Here is a 12,070-nt window from a genome sequence, read left to right on the forward strand (position 1 = left end):
GGGCCTTTTCATAGACAAGAAGCAGACACAGCTGGACTCCAGTCAGGCTGACTCCGGCCTTAGCAGGAAGAAATGAATGTACAATATAATCTTTTGCCCATTTACAGAATACAATAAATAGGGTGGTTATGAGAGCGGTATCATTGGATCCGTAGGGTCATGCTGGATCTCTTGATACCAGTCGAGAGGGGCCCGGGGCCCCTACCACCCAGGTATGAATCTACTCAGGACCCTGATCTGATGCACTAGCCATGTCAGGTATCATATTAATCTGTATTTTCCTCCAAGTATGAAGCTGTTACCCCCCTAAATGTAACGTGTATGGTTCAGGAGTTACAGCAATTCATAAGTTTAGCTCTAAAATCTCTCAGAGGGAATGAACTGTCATTTGCTGGTAGCTCAGAGGGGGCTGGCATTGCCACACCCCCAAACCAGCTTCATCAAAAGCACAGAGCCAGCAGGCGGGCTGTGTCCTCCACACTGAACCATCTTGCACTCATCAGATGCCAGCTTGAGGATATGCTGGCATCCACCTGGTCTGAACTCTGAACTCTGGACTTTGAAACCAAGGACTTTATGATTCTTCCCACAATAAGGACATCTTTCCAGAACTAAGTATTTTTCTCCCTTCTTTTATTTTTCATACTGGCTATTACTGTTTTCATAATTGTTGATTTTCATAATTGTCTGTATATATTAATTATTTATATTGCGTGAATAAACGACTTCCCCAAGTCATTCACTTTCCGCTACCCTGCTTATCAGCACACACAGAACTGATCCCGGGTCTCTGAAGATACGCTACTGTTTGTTTGTTGTTGGCTAGACAGAATATCGTGTGTTTAACCGTTTTATTCGCAGGATTAGTCAGTCAGTTAGTGGGCCCCACGGTCCCATAGTAACCGCGGTGGTGGCAGTTTACTCTGAACCAGTGGGTGACGTTGTAATCACCCGTGTCTCACAGGCTCCCTTCTGAGTTGTCTGCGGCTAATTCTTAACGGTTCCTGCGCATTGACTGCGACCAGAGTTCGCACGATCTGTGCGCTGGCACCGTTTAGAAGGCTAAGTGCGGTCAGCCACTGAGGGCTCTTGTGACAGGCCCCTCTGGCCCAAGGGCCCCGATCAGGTCGCTACCTCTGCACCCCCTATTGCTACGCCCCTGTGTGTGTGTTTGGGGTGGGAGTAAGTTGGTTTTGATAGTGAGTTTTGCCCCCTGATTGCAAGACGGGTAAAATAATTGGAGCTGTGGAGTCAGTACAAAAATCAGGGCCGTGGAGTCGGAGCAATTTTGGGTACCTGGAGTCGGAGTCAGTGGTTTCAATGAACTGGAGTAAGAGTAAGAGAGTAATGATTTTTGAACCAAATCCATAGCCTTTGTAAAAATTAGACTAAGGGCTCGTTTCCACCATAGCGAATCCGCATGCGGCGCCGACATGCGGATTCGCTTGGTACATTGAAGTGGCCGGGACTGTTTCCATATGTGCAGCGTGCGGGAGCGATTTGGCGGCGGGCCAAATCTGCACGACGGGACCCACAGAATTCGCCTGCGTCGGGAATCCATGCGAATCGCCGCTAATGTATTTAATAGGAAAAACGCATGCGTTTTTTACATGCGTTTTTACCCGCGATTCGCGTGCGATTTCGCACCTTTTTCAATGTTATTTTGCCCTGGCAGAGTAATGGTTAATTTCGCATGGCACCCTGCCATGCGAAATCGCGGGTAAAAACGCATGCGGAAACGCATCCGCTTGCGTTTTTACAAGCGTCGGGATGCCGGCGAAATCGCGTCGCAACAGTGGAAACGGGCCCTAAGTAGTCGGAGTAGAGGAGTCGGAGCAATTTTGGGTACCTGGAGTCGGAGGTTTCATAAACTGAGTTGGATGATTTTTGTACTGACTCCTAGTGATGGGAATTCCGGCTCTTCTCAGAGAATCGGCTCTTCTGAATCGGCTCCCATTAAAGAGCCGGCTCTTACGGCTCTCAATCGGCTCTTCATTAAATATCACTAGACACCACTCAGAATCGGAGTAAAAGCCCCGCCCATGTCTCCATGACAACTCCAGACTGCTTCTCTGACTCCGGCAATCCCTCCTGCTACTGCTCTGTTCCCTCCATACATCCGCCCCATACACTCCTACAAGCTAAAAAGAGGAGGACTACATCTCCCAGCATGCCTCAGCGCCCTTTTATCACAAAGCAAAATAGCTGTGTGGGGCGGCTGAGGCATCGGCTCTTTTACAACTGAGAACCGGCTCTTGTCGTTAGCAGCAAAGAGCAGGCTCGTTCGCGAACGACCCATCACTACTGACTCCACAGCCCTGACAAAAATTATCCAGCTCCTCAGCTTATGAAACCACCGACTGCAGGAACCCAAAATTACTCTGACTCCTCAATTTATGAAACCACCGACTTCGACTCCAGGTATCCAAAATTGCTCCAACTCCAAAGCCCTGGAAAAAATCTTCCCCTTATCGGGAGAGGGCGGAACATGTACCTTGATGGGAGGGGGGAATCATATCTTGAAGGATGGAGGGGAATTTGTACGGAGGAATCTGCACCTTGTGGGGGGATGTGCCCCTAGAAGGATGGGGGGATGTGTACCTTGCCACGGGTGTGAGGGAGATATGCACCTTGTCAGGAGGGGGGAATCTGAACCTCGGCAAGGGCCCCTTGCCAAGGGGGAGAGGTAGGTTGCACAAGGGGGGGGGGGGAGTAGTGTTCTTGCAGCTTGAATGATGGGGGACCTTGCTGGAAGTAAGGAGAGTGTGTGTTTATGTTGTGGGGGGTGTCTGGTTCGGTGTTTGGGGGTGTGAGTGGCAGCAGAGGGGAGAATCTGAGCCTCGGCACGGGAGAGGGGTAGGTTACACCTTGAAGGGTGAGGGAATCTGCACCTTGATGGGGGAGGTCTGCATCTGCATGGGTAAGGGGGGGCTATTCTTGCAGCTTGAATGATGGGGGACCCCACGGGAAGTAAGGAGAGTGTGTGTGTATGTTGTGGGGGGTGTGAGTGGCAGCAGGGGGGGGGGGTTATTCTGAACCTCGGCGCTGGGGAGGGGTAGGTTACACCTTGAAGGATGAGGAGAATCTGTACCTTGCCTGAGGGGAGGGTTTTTTTGCACCTTGAAGGGAGTGTGTGTGTTGGGGATGGAGGGTGTCTTGCAGCTTGGATGATGGGGGTCCTTGCTGGAGGTGAGGAGTGTGTGTGTTGGGGGGGGATAGGTTGCACCTTGAAGGGAGTGTGTGTGTTGGGGGATGGAGGGTGTCTTGCAGCTTAGATGATAGGGGTCCTTGCTGGAGGTGAGTGTGTGTTTGGGAGGTGAGTGGCAGCTGAGGCGCTGCAGGGTACAGCTATGAGGGCGGTGTGTCCCGGGTAACAGGCCTCCTCTCATACACAAGCTCAGGGCAGCTGCTCACATTACCTGCTTCACACGTGCTTCCCGCGCTCCAGGTCCTGTCACCTGACCTCACGCCTAGGCGTGTCCTCGCTTCCCGCCCAAATCCCGAGCCACGCCCCGTCTCCGCTCACACCCGGACTCCGCGCCTCATGAAGCCACGCCTCTTCTTTTCCTGGGAGGCCAGCGGTCACAGCGCTTCTTCTCTTGGTGAGCCGCGGCCCCGCCTCCCGTCAGATCTGTATCCCGCCCCCGCTCGCGCTGCACTTCAGAACTCTCCTCACACAGCCAGTGATGTTCATCACTGCTTTATTCTATTCTCCGCCCCCTATTTTTCCTCAGAGTTTGAAGCCCCGCCCCTTCTAGTATCGCGGCATTAAAAAAAGTAAAATAAATAATCAAGGCAGAAACCTACACTCACACTGAGAGAAACCAGAATAATTACTTGTACCACCACCACCACCTCATAGTTCCCTGCAGCACGTTCTCTGGACCCTCAGGCATGCTGGTATGATGTTACCATGTGGCCCAGGTACCTGATCTTGTACTGCAAATGCCCATGGCCCCAGAGCAGAGCCTTGAGTGCGGGACTGGGAGTGGAGGAAAGGGCTGGCTGTATATGTGTCATTGAGAGGGGTACACAGGGCACCCTGATACTATAGCCCCCAACTGTCCCTCTTTGGGAACCCTGTCCCCCTTTCTTCCTCATTTGTCCTCTTTTAGGACTGATGTATGGTATGTAAATATATGTATTTTTCTACTGAAAATGTGTTTAATTGACTCAAAACTTTATTCTCACCCTTTAAAGGGAACCTGAAGCGAGGAAAAAAAATTAAAATAAGCACATGACGTAGTTGCAAATAAATATTGCACACTAACCTCGCCATCAGTTCCTCACCATTTTCTTACAGCGATCCCTTCCAGTTCTGAACTGAAATATACCAGTTGCTGTCAGTTATATTATATCAGCAGCTGTCAGTTACAGCTGAATGTGCAAGGTAACGTCCATGTTTCCCTATGACTCAAGTAGGTGATATTGCAGTTTAACAGTTTGCTGACCAGTAAGCTGTTATGGGGTAATGGCCATTTTTAAAATGGAGGACAGAGAAATCAATTGATCACAGTGAACAAACAGGACACAGGAGAGGAGAAAGAGATTGAGTAGTAGACTACACAGGAGGTAAGTATGACTTGTGTATGGTTATTTTGCCTTTTTATTTTCAGTTCAGGTTCTTTTTAAATTGATATATGTTTCTTATTTTCAAATGTTAATATGGAAGAAAATGACCCATGATAGAGAGGACCAGTGTGGTATGAATTATAAAGCAACATATTTTTCTTATGAAATCTTTCTGGTATGCGACTAAGGGTTATGCGACTTTATGGTATGCGGCACAATATTTTTGTGTAATAATTAAAAATGGCTAATAAGATGGTAAAGCTTTTGAGTTGATAAACATTTTATGTTACTTTTAAAGAGAACCCGAGGTGGGATTTACTTATGCTAGTGGGGCACAGAGGCTGGTTGTGCACACTAACACCAGCCTCTGTTGCCCCATGGTGTGCCTCCATGTCCCCCCTGCGCGCCGCTATTCCCCCCGCAGTGCTGGCGACGCGCAGCGTTACCTCTCGCCTGTCTGTTAGCGCCGCTCCCCCGAGTCCTCCGTATCGGCGCTACCCGCCAACGTCACTTCCCTCCAATCAGCGGGAGGAAAGTGACGCGGGCGGGTAGCGCTGATATGGAGGAGGCGGGGGAGCGGCGCTAACAGACAGGCAGAGGTAAACATTGTGCTGGCGACACGCTGCGTGTCGCTAGCACTGCGGGGGGGGATAGCGGCGTGCAGGGGGGGTCTTGGAGGCACACCATGGGGCAACAGAGGCTGGTGTTAGTGTGCACAACCAGCCTCTGTGCCCCACTAGCATAAGTAAATCCCACCTCGGGTTCTCTTTAAGCAACTTGGACTTTTCCTTTACTTTCCAGTATAATTAAGGCTTTTTTTTACATGAACATTTGGCAGCAGCTCACTTTACTGCATGTCAGCCGCTCCTGTTTTTGTGCAGGCGCTTGCAGACAGCATTTGTAGCGACCACTGCGTGTGCTTCCAAGCCGGTGGTAGCCAGAGTGGGATGCTGCATGCAGCTGTTTTTTTTCACCGGGCAGCAGAGTTGCCAACTCATCCCTTTAATTACTGACACATCTTAGTTATACAGGTTCTGGGGCTATTTGCACATAATCAGTGCCTTAACTGCATTTACCTAGCCACAAAACCTGTATAATTCATATGTGTCAGTAATTAAAGGGATGAGTTGGCAACACTGCCGGGCAGTAACCAACCAACCACTGACACGCATGTGGTACGAATGCTCTTGACCCCGGCAATCTCTGGCTAGTTAAGCCGTCCATCTGAAAGAGCCCTAAAGAATGCCGTCTGTGTCAGATCCGGTTTCAGTGTGCCCTGCACTGAAATAATTCATGGTATACCGCATGATTCTTTACAATACTGAATGAAATTTCACCAAAAACCAAACTATTAGGCCTGGGACCCACTACAGGTCGCAGTCGCTCAGCATTTTTGCTAGCGATTTCAGCAGTGGTTCCCACAATTTTTTGTAGCGATTTTTTTCCTTAATGTGGCCACTAACAAACCAATTTCTAGCGAAAAAATTGTAAAAGCGATCAGATAATTCATATTGAAAGTGAAATATCGTAATATATTGCTCACTACACCATCAATGAACCAATCTTTGCTTCTTATCTATCACAACCAACAAGAAAATCAAAATTTTGGTCAGATGAAAATACAATCGGGCGACTGTTTTTATTATCGTTTGTAATCTATTGTGCCTATCAACAGAAATTATTTACAACCAATCCGATCAGAATTATCTGATCACTCGAACAATGTTTCGCTAGAAATTGGACTGTTAGTGACCACCTTTAGTGCTAGCGATTGCGAAAGCGATTGGGATTAGTGATTTGAAGTTCTGCAAGGGATTTGGGGTAAGTTGGTGGTTTCTGGGTAGTACAAGAGCTGCAAAATCGATTTGACATTACTATGTATAGCTATTTAAAAGCGATTTTTAGAGGTCTTATACATTATGCCGGGCATACACGGCTTGTTTTTTGCGGCGGATCGAGCCAGCGGCTCGATGCCGGCGCATCCCCGCGCGTGCGCGCGGATCGATTGCCGCTCGTCCCTGCCGGCGCTTTCTTATCACCGCTCAATTCCCTGCCATTGTCCGCCGGCGGGATTCGAGCGGGCGGGAGTCGAGCAGCTTGATCGGGCCAGCTGAATATTATCAGCTGGTCGATACACGGTACAGAAACGTACCGTGTATCCTCAGCATAACATTGAATTGTGATTGCTAGGAATATGGTGTGGGCAGAGCAATTGTGATTTGGCTAAATCACATTTTACCAAACAGGTCTCAGTGAATTGAGGACAAAATCTTTAAAAAACTTTCAGTGGAGCAAAAAGTTTGACCCATCTGTAACTCCACCAGCTCTGCTCTGATCTCTGGTCGCTCCCTGCTGACACACACTGAGGGATGGACAGAGTGATCAGAATACTCTTCCTCCAGCCCATGTCCAGTGACTGTGAATTGGCACCAGGTTTAATTTCAGAGTCTTCTACTGTCAGGCACTCCCGGCGACATGCAAACCTCCCACTGCGACCATCTGCTCCTCAGCCTGCCAGTTCCTCAATAAACACTGCAGAGTCATTCCTAAACGGAGAAGCGGGGGCACAGTCTGCGAGGTGCAAAGCGTATTCTGAAGCTGGCGCTGTGCCCTGAGTGTTACCGTCGAGAATATCGTATGTCCTGAGCCTGGCAGCAGACTGACAGGGATGGGGGATTGGGGAGACCCATCAATGAGGAGGTCCACCTGGAGATGTGAATATTGTATGTCCTGAGCCTGGCAGAAGACTGATGGGGATGGGGGATTGGGGAGACCCATCAATGAGGAGGTCCACCTGGAGATGTGAATATCCTGAGCCTGGCAGCAGACCGACAGGTATGGGGGTTGTGGGGGAGTCCCATCAATGAGGAGGTGTACCTGGAGATGTGACTATCGTATGTCCTGAGCCTGGCAGCAGACTGGCGGGGATGGGGGATCGGGGAGACCCATCAATGAGGAGGTCTACCTGGAGCCGGGAAAATCGTATGTCCTGCTCCTGGCAGCAGAATGACGGGGATGGGGGTTGTGGGGTAGACCCATCAATGAGGAGGTCTGCCTGGAGCTGGAGAAAATTGTATGTCCTGAGTCTGGAAGAAGACTGCTGGGGGTTGTGGGGGTGACCCATCAATGAGGAGGTCTATGTGGAACCGGGAATATCGTATGTCCTGAGCCTGGCAGCAGACTGACGGAGATTGGGGGTTCAGGGAGTCCCATCAATGAGGTTGTCTACCTGGAGCCGGGAATATCGTATATGTCCTCCTGAGCTTGGCAGCAGACTGACGGGGATGGAGGAACCATCAATGAGGAGGTCTACCTGGAGCCGGGAATATCGTATATGTCCTCCTGAGCTTGGCAGCAGACTGACGGGGATGGAGGAACCATCAATGAGGAGGTCTACCTGGAGCCAGGAATATCGTATATGTCCTGCTGAGCTTGGCAGCAGACTGACGGGGATGGAGGAACCATCAATGAGGAGGTCTACATGGAGCCGGGAATATCGTATATGTCCTCCTGAGCTTGGCAGCAGACTGACGGGGATGGAGGAACCATCAATGAGGAGGTCTACCTGGAGCCAGGAATATCGTATATGTCCTCCTGAGCTTGGCAGCAGACTGACGGGGATGGAGGAACCATCAATGAAGAGGTCTACCTGGAGCCAGGAATATCGTATATGTCCTCCTGAGCTTGGCAGCAGACTGACGGGGATGGAGGAACCATCAATGAAGAGGTCTACCTGGAGCTGGGAATATCTTATATGTCCTCCTGAGCCTGGCAGCAGACTGACGGGGATGGAGGAACCATCATTGAGGAGGTCTACCTGGAGCCGGGAATATCATATATGTCCTGCTGAGCTTGGCAGCAGACTGACGGGGATGGAGGAACCATCAATGAGGAGGTCTACCTGGAGCCAGGAATATCGTATATGTCCTCCTGAGCCTGGCAGCAGACTGATGGGGATCGGAGAGACCCATCAATTAGGAGGTCTACCTGGAGCCGGGAATATCGTATATGTCCTCCTGAGCCTGGCAGCAGGCTGACAGGGATGGGGATTGTGGGGGAGACCCATCAATAAGTTTGTCTACCTGGAGCAAGAACAAAATTCATCTTCAGCCTCTCTGCTTCAACTTCTGCCTCACTGGCAGCATCCTTGTGCTCGGGTCTATGTAAAAACATATCGTTATACCACTGTCAAGGCTTTGGCAGGACTCTCCCAGTTCAGCATCTACCTGTACCACTATCTTGTATTATCCGTTTATTGTTTTGACTTAACTATAAATATCTGTAAAACTCAAACGTTTATCAGATAGTGGCGCAGCTAATGACCAAAGAACTATATAAAGCAGAATAACCACAGGGAAGTGTTTGTAACGTGGGTTTATTGCCAGTGGCGTAACCAGAATTCATGAGGCCCCCCCCCTAGCAAAACTTTGATGCCCCCCCCCCCCCCATAGTATACATCCCTCCCCTTGTCTCCCATTGGTGCCCTTCATGGCCTGAGAGCCCATCTCACAAGGGTCATAAAACAAGTGTGTCACACCCATAACAACTGTAGTCACAAAAACACCTGATCTGCGGTATAGTCCTCTGTATCGGAGGAAGGGAAGGTTAGTAGTTGGGGTCCCCCCACAGCTCTGGGCCCATCTGCAATCGGAGGGGCTGCTCCCCTCCAGTTACACCCATGTTCGCTGCAGATATATTCTAGTGGCGGCATCCATTCATATCAAAACGGGGAGGAAGAGCCCATTGGTTATTGAGTGCAGTAGGGGAGGAGAATATGCAAATCAATTGAAATAAGTAACCTATTGACGTGCTGCCTCTACAGCCCCTGACGAGTCTGGAGAAGGAACGAAACACGTAGGAAGAAGCCAGTGCCCCTGAGCTCATTCATCTATGTAGAACCTAAAACTGAAAGCGGAAGTATAGCACCTGAGGGATAGCGAGCAGAATGCCGTGAACTACCGACAGACACACATTGAGTGCCCGGGTGGAGACCACTTCATACTTTATTGAGGCCATTGAAAACCTCTGGATGTGTAAGTGCAATCCTAATGCTTAGATTGCAAGAATTTTATACTATGTTGCTTTAAATTATTTGTTTATTTGATATACCTGTTTCGAAATTTAACCCCCATTAAAAGAAAGAGTAGAAGTTCTGATCCGCTTGTAGAAGTGAATTGATTCACAAAGTGCTTGACCCGCCCAGTTACCTGAGGTGGAGAAAATCTGGGGCGCTCCTGGGATGAGGGGATGTACATAGATGTACACTGAGTGACAGGATATTGATAAAGTGGAGAGCGCAACAGAAGAACGCACACTGGAATAAACATAGCTCTTAATAGTACCTTTTTTGGAACCCAATTCCCCTGTCCCTCTTGCATACTTATTTGTCCCTCTTTCAGGACTCATGTACAGATCTATGTAAATATATGTTAACTAAGGAACTAAGGACTTGATTCATTAAGCTGCACTGCTAAAGCAGGGCAACATAATGTGAAGGAGCGGCCGCTAATGCATGCCTTACATAGCAGCGCTCACTGTTATGTAAGGAGCCAGCCTTCCTTAGATAGCAGCGTGCCTTCCTACAGTGGGTTGCAAAAGTATTCGGCCCCCTTGAAGTTCTCCACATTTTGTCACATTACTGCCACACACATGCATCAATTTTATTGGAATTCCGCGTGAAAGACCAATACAAAGTGGTGTACACATGAGAAGTGGAACGAAAATCATACATGATTCCAAACATTTTTACAAATAAATAACTGCAAAGTGGGGTGTGCGTAATTATTCGGTCCCCTGAGTCAATACTTTGTAGAACCACCTTTTGCTGCAATTACAGCTGCCAGTCTTTTAGGGTATGTCTCTACCAGCTTTGCACATCTAGAGACTGAAATCCTTGCCCATTCTTCTTTGCAAAACAGCTCCAGCTCCGTCAGATTAGATGGACAGCATTTGTGAACAGCAGTTTTCACATCTTGCCACAGATTCTCAATTGGATTTAGATCTGGACTTTGACTGGGCCATTCTAACACATAGATATGTTTTGTTTTAAACCATTCCATTGTTGCCCTGGCTTTATGTTTAGGGTCATTGTCCTGCTGGAAGGTGAACCTCCGCCCCAGTCTCAAGTCTTTTGCAGACTCCAAGAGGTTTTCTTCCAAGATTGCCCTGTATTTGGCTCCACCCATCTTCCCATCAACTCTGACCAGCTTCCCTGTCCCTGCTGAAGAGAAGCACCCTCAGAGCATGATGCTGCCACCACCATATTTGACAGTGGGGATGGTGTGTTCAGAGTGATGTGCAGTGTTAGTTTTCCGCCACACATAGCGTTTTGCATTTTGGCCAAAAAGTTCCATTTTGGTCTCATCTGACCAGAGCACCTTCTTCCACATGGTTGTTGTGTCCCCCACATGGCTTGTGGCAAACTGCAAACGGGACTTCTTATACTTTCTGTCAACAATGCCTTTCTTCTTGCCACTCTTCCATAAAGGCCAACTTTGTACAGTGCATGACTAATAGTTGTCCTATGGACAGAGTCTCCCACCTGAGCTGTAAATCTCTGCAGCTCGTCCAGAGTCACCATGGGCCTCTTGACTGCATTTCTGATCAGCACTCTCCTTGTTCGGCCTGTGAGTTTAGGTGGATGGCCTTGTCTTGGTAGGTGTACAGTTGTGTCATACTCCTTCCATTTCTGAATGATCACTTGGAACAGTGCTCCTTGGGATGTTCAAGGCTTTGGAAATCTTTTTGTAGCCTAAGCCTGCTTTAAAGTTCTCAATAACTTGATCCCTGACCTGTCTTGGACCTGTCTTGTGTGTTCTTTGGACTTTGCGGTGTTGTTGCTCCCAATATTCTCTTAGACAACCTCTGAGGCCTTCACAGAGCACCTGTATTTGTACAGACATTAGATTACACAGAGGTGCACTCTATTTAGTCATTAATAATAATAATCCAAACATTTGTATAGCGCTTTTCTCCTTTCTGACTCAAAGCGCTCAAGAGCTGCAGCCACTGGGACGCGCTCAGGAGGCCACCATGCAGTGTTAGGGAGTCTTGCCTTGAACTCCTTACTGAATAGGTACTTGACCTAGCCAGGATTTGAACCCTGGTCGCCCATGTCAAAGGCAGAGCCCTTAACCAGTACACTTTCCATCAGGCAATGTCTATAGGCAACTGACTGCACTCAGATCAAAGGGGGCCGAATAATTATGCACACCCCACTTTGCAGTTATTTATTTGTAAAAAAAATGTTTGGAATCATGTATGAGTTTCGTTCCACTTCTCACATGTACACCACTTTGTATTGGTCTTTCACGTGGAATTCCAATAAAATTGATTTATGTTTGTGGCAGTAATATGACAAAATGTGGAAAACTTTAAGGGGGCCGAATACTTTTGCAACCCACTGTATACAAAGTAACTATGTATAGGAAGGCACACTCCTATCTAAGAAAGGCACACTCCTTACATAACAGCGAGCGCTGCTATGTAATGCATGCAT

The 12,070-nt window shown here is 48.5% G+C and overlaps 1 long non-coding RNA gene across 1 annotated transcript in view; it reads left to right on the forward strand.

Moving 5' to 3' along the window:
* The first annotated feature begins 4,302 nt into the window (after positions 1–4,302).
* Positions 4,303–12,070, forward strand: part of LOC137542717 (uncharacterized) — a 231,213-nt gene continuing 223,445 nt past the window's right edge. The window contains exons 1-2 of the long non-coding RNA XR_011025542.1: positions 4,303–4,572; positions 9,395–9,605. This is a non-coding gene — a long non-coding RNA (uncharacterized lncRNA). The remainder of the gene's footprint in view (positions 4,573–9,394; positions 9,606–12,070) is intronic.

Source organism: Hyperolius riggenbachi, chromosome 2, assembly GCF_040937935.1.
Source record: "Hyperolius riggenbachi isolate aHypRig1 chromosome 2, aHypRig1.pri, whole genome shotgun sequence".
Classification (NCBI taxonomy): domain Eukaryota; kingdom Metazoa; phylum Chordata; class Amphibia; order Anura; family Hyperoliidae; genus Hyperolius; species Hyperolius riggenbachi.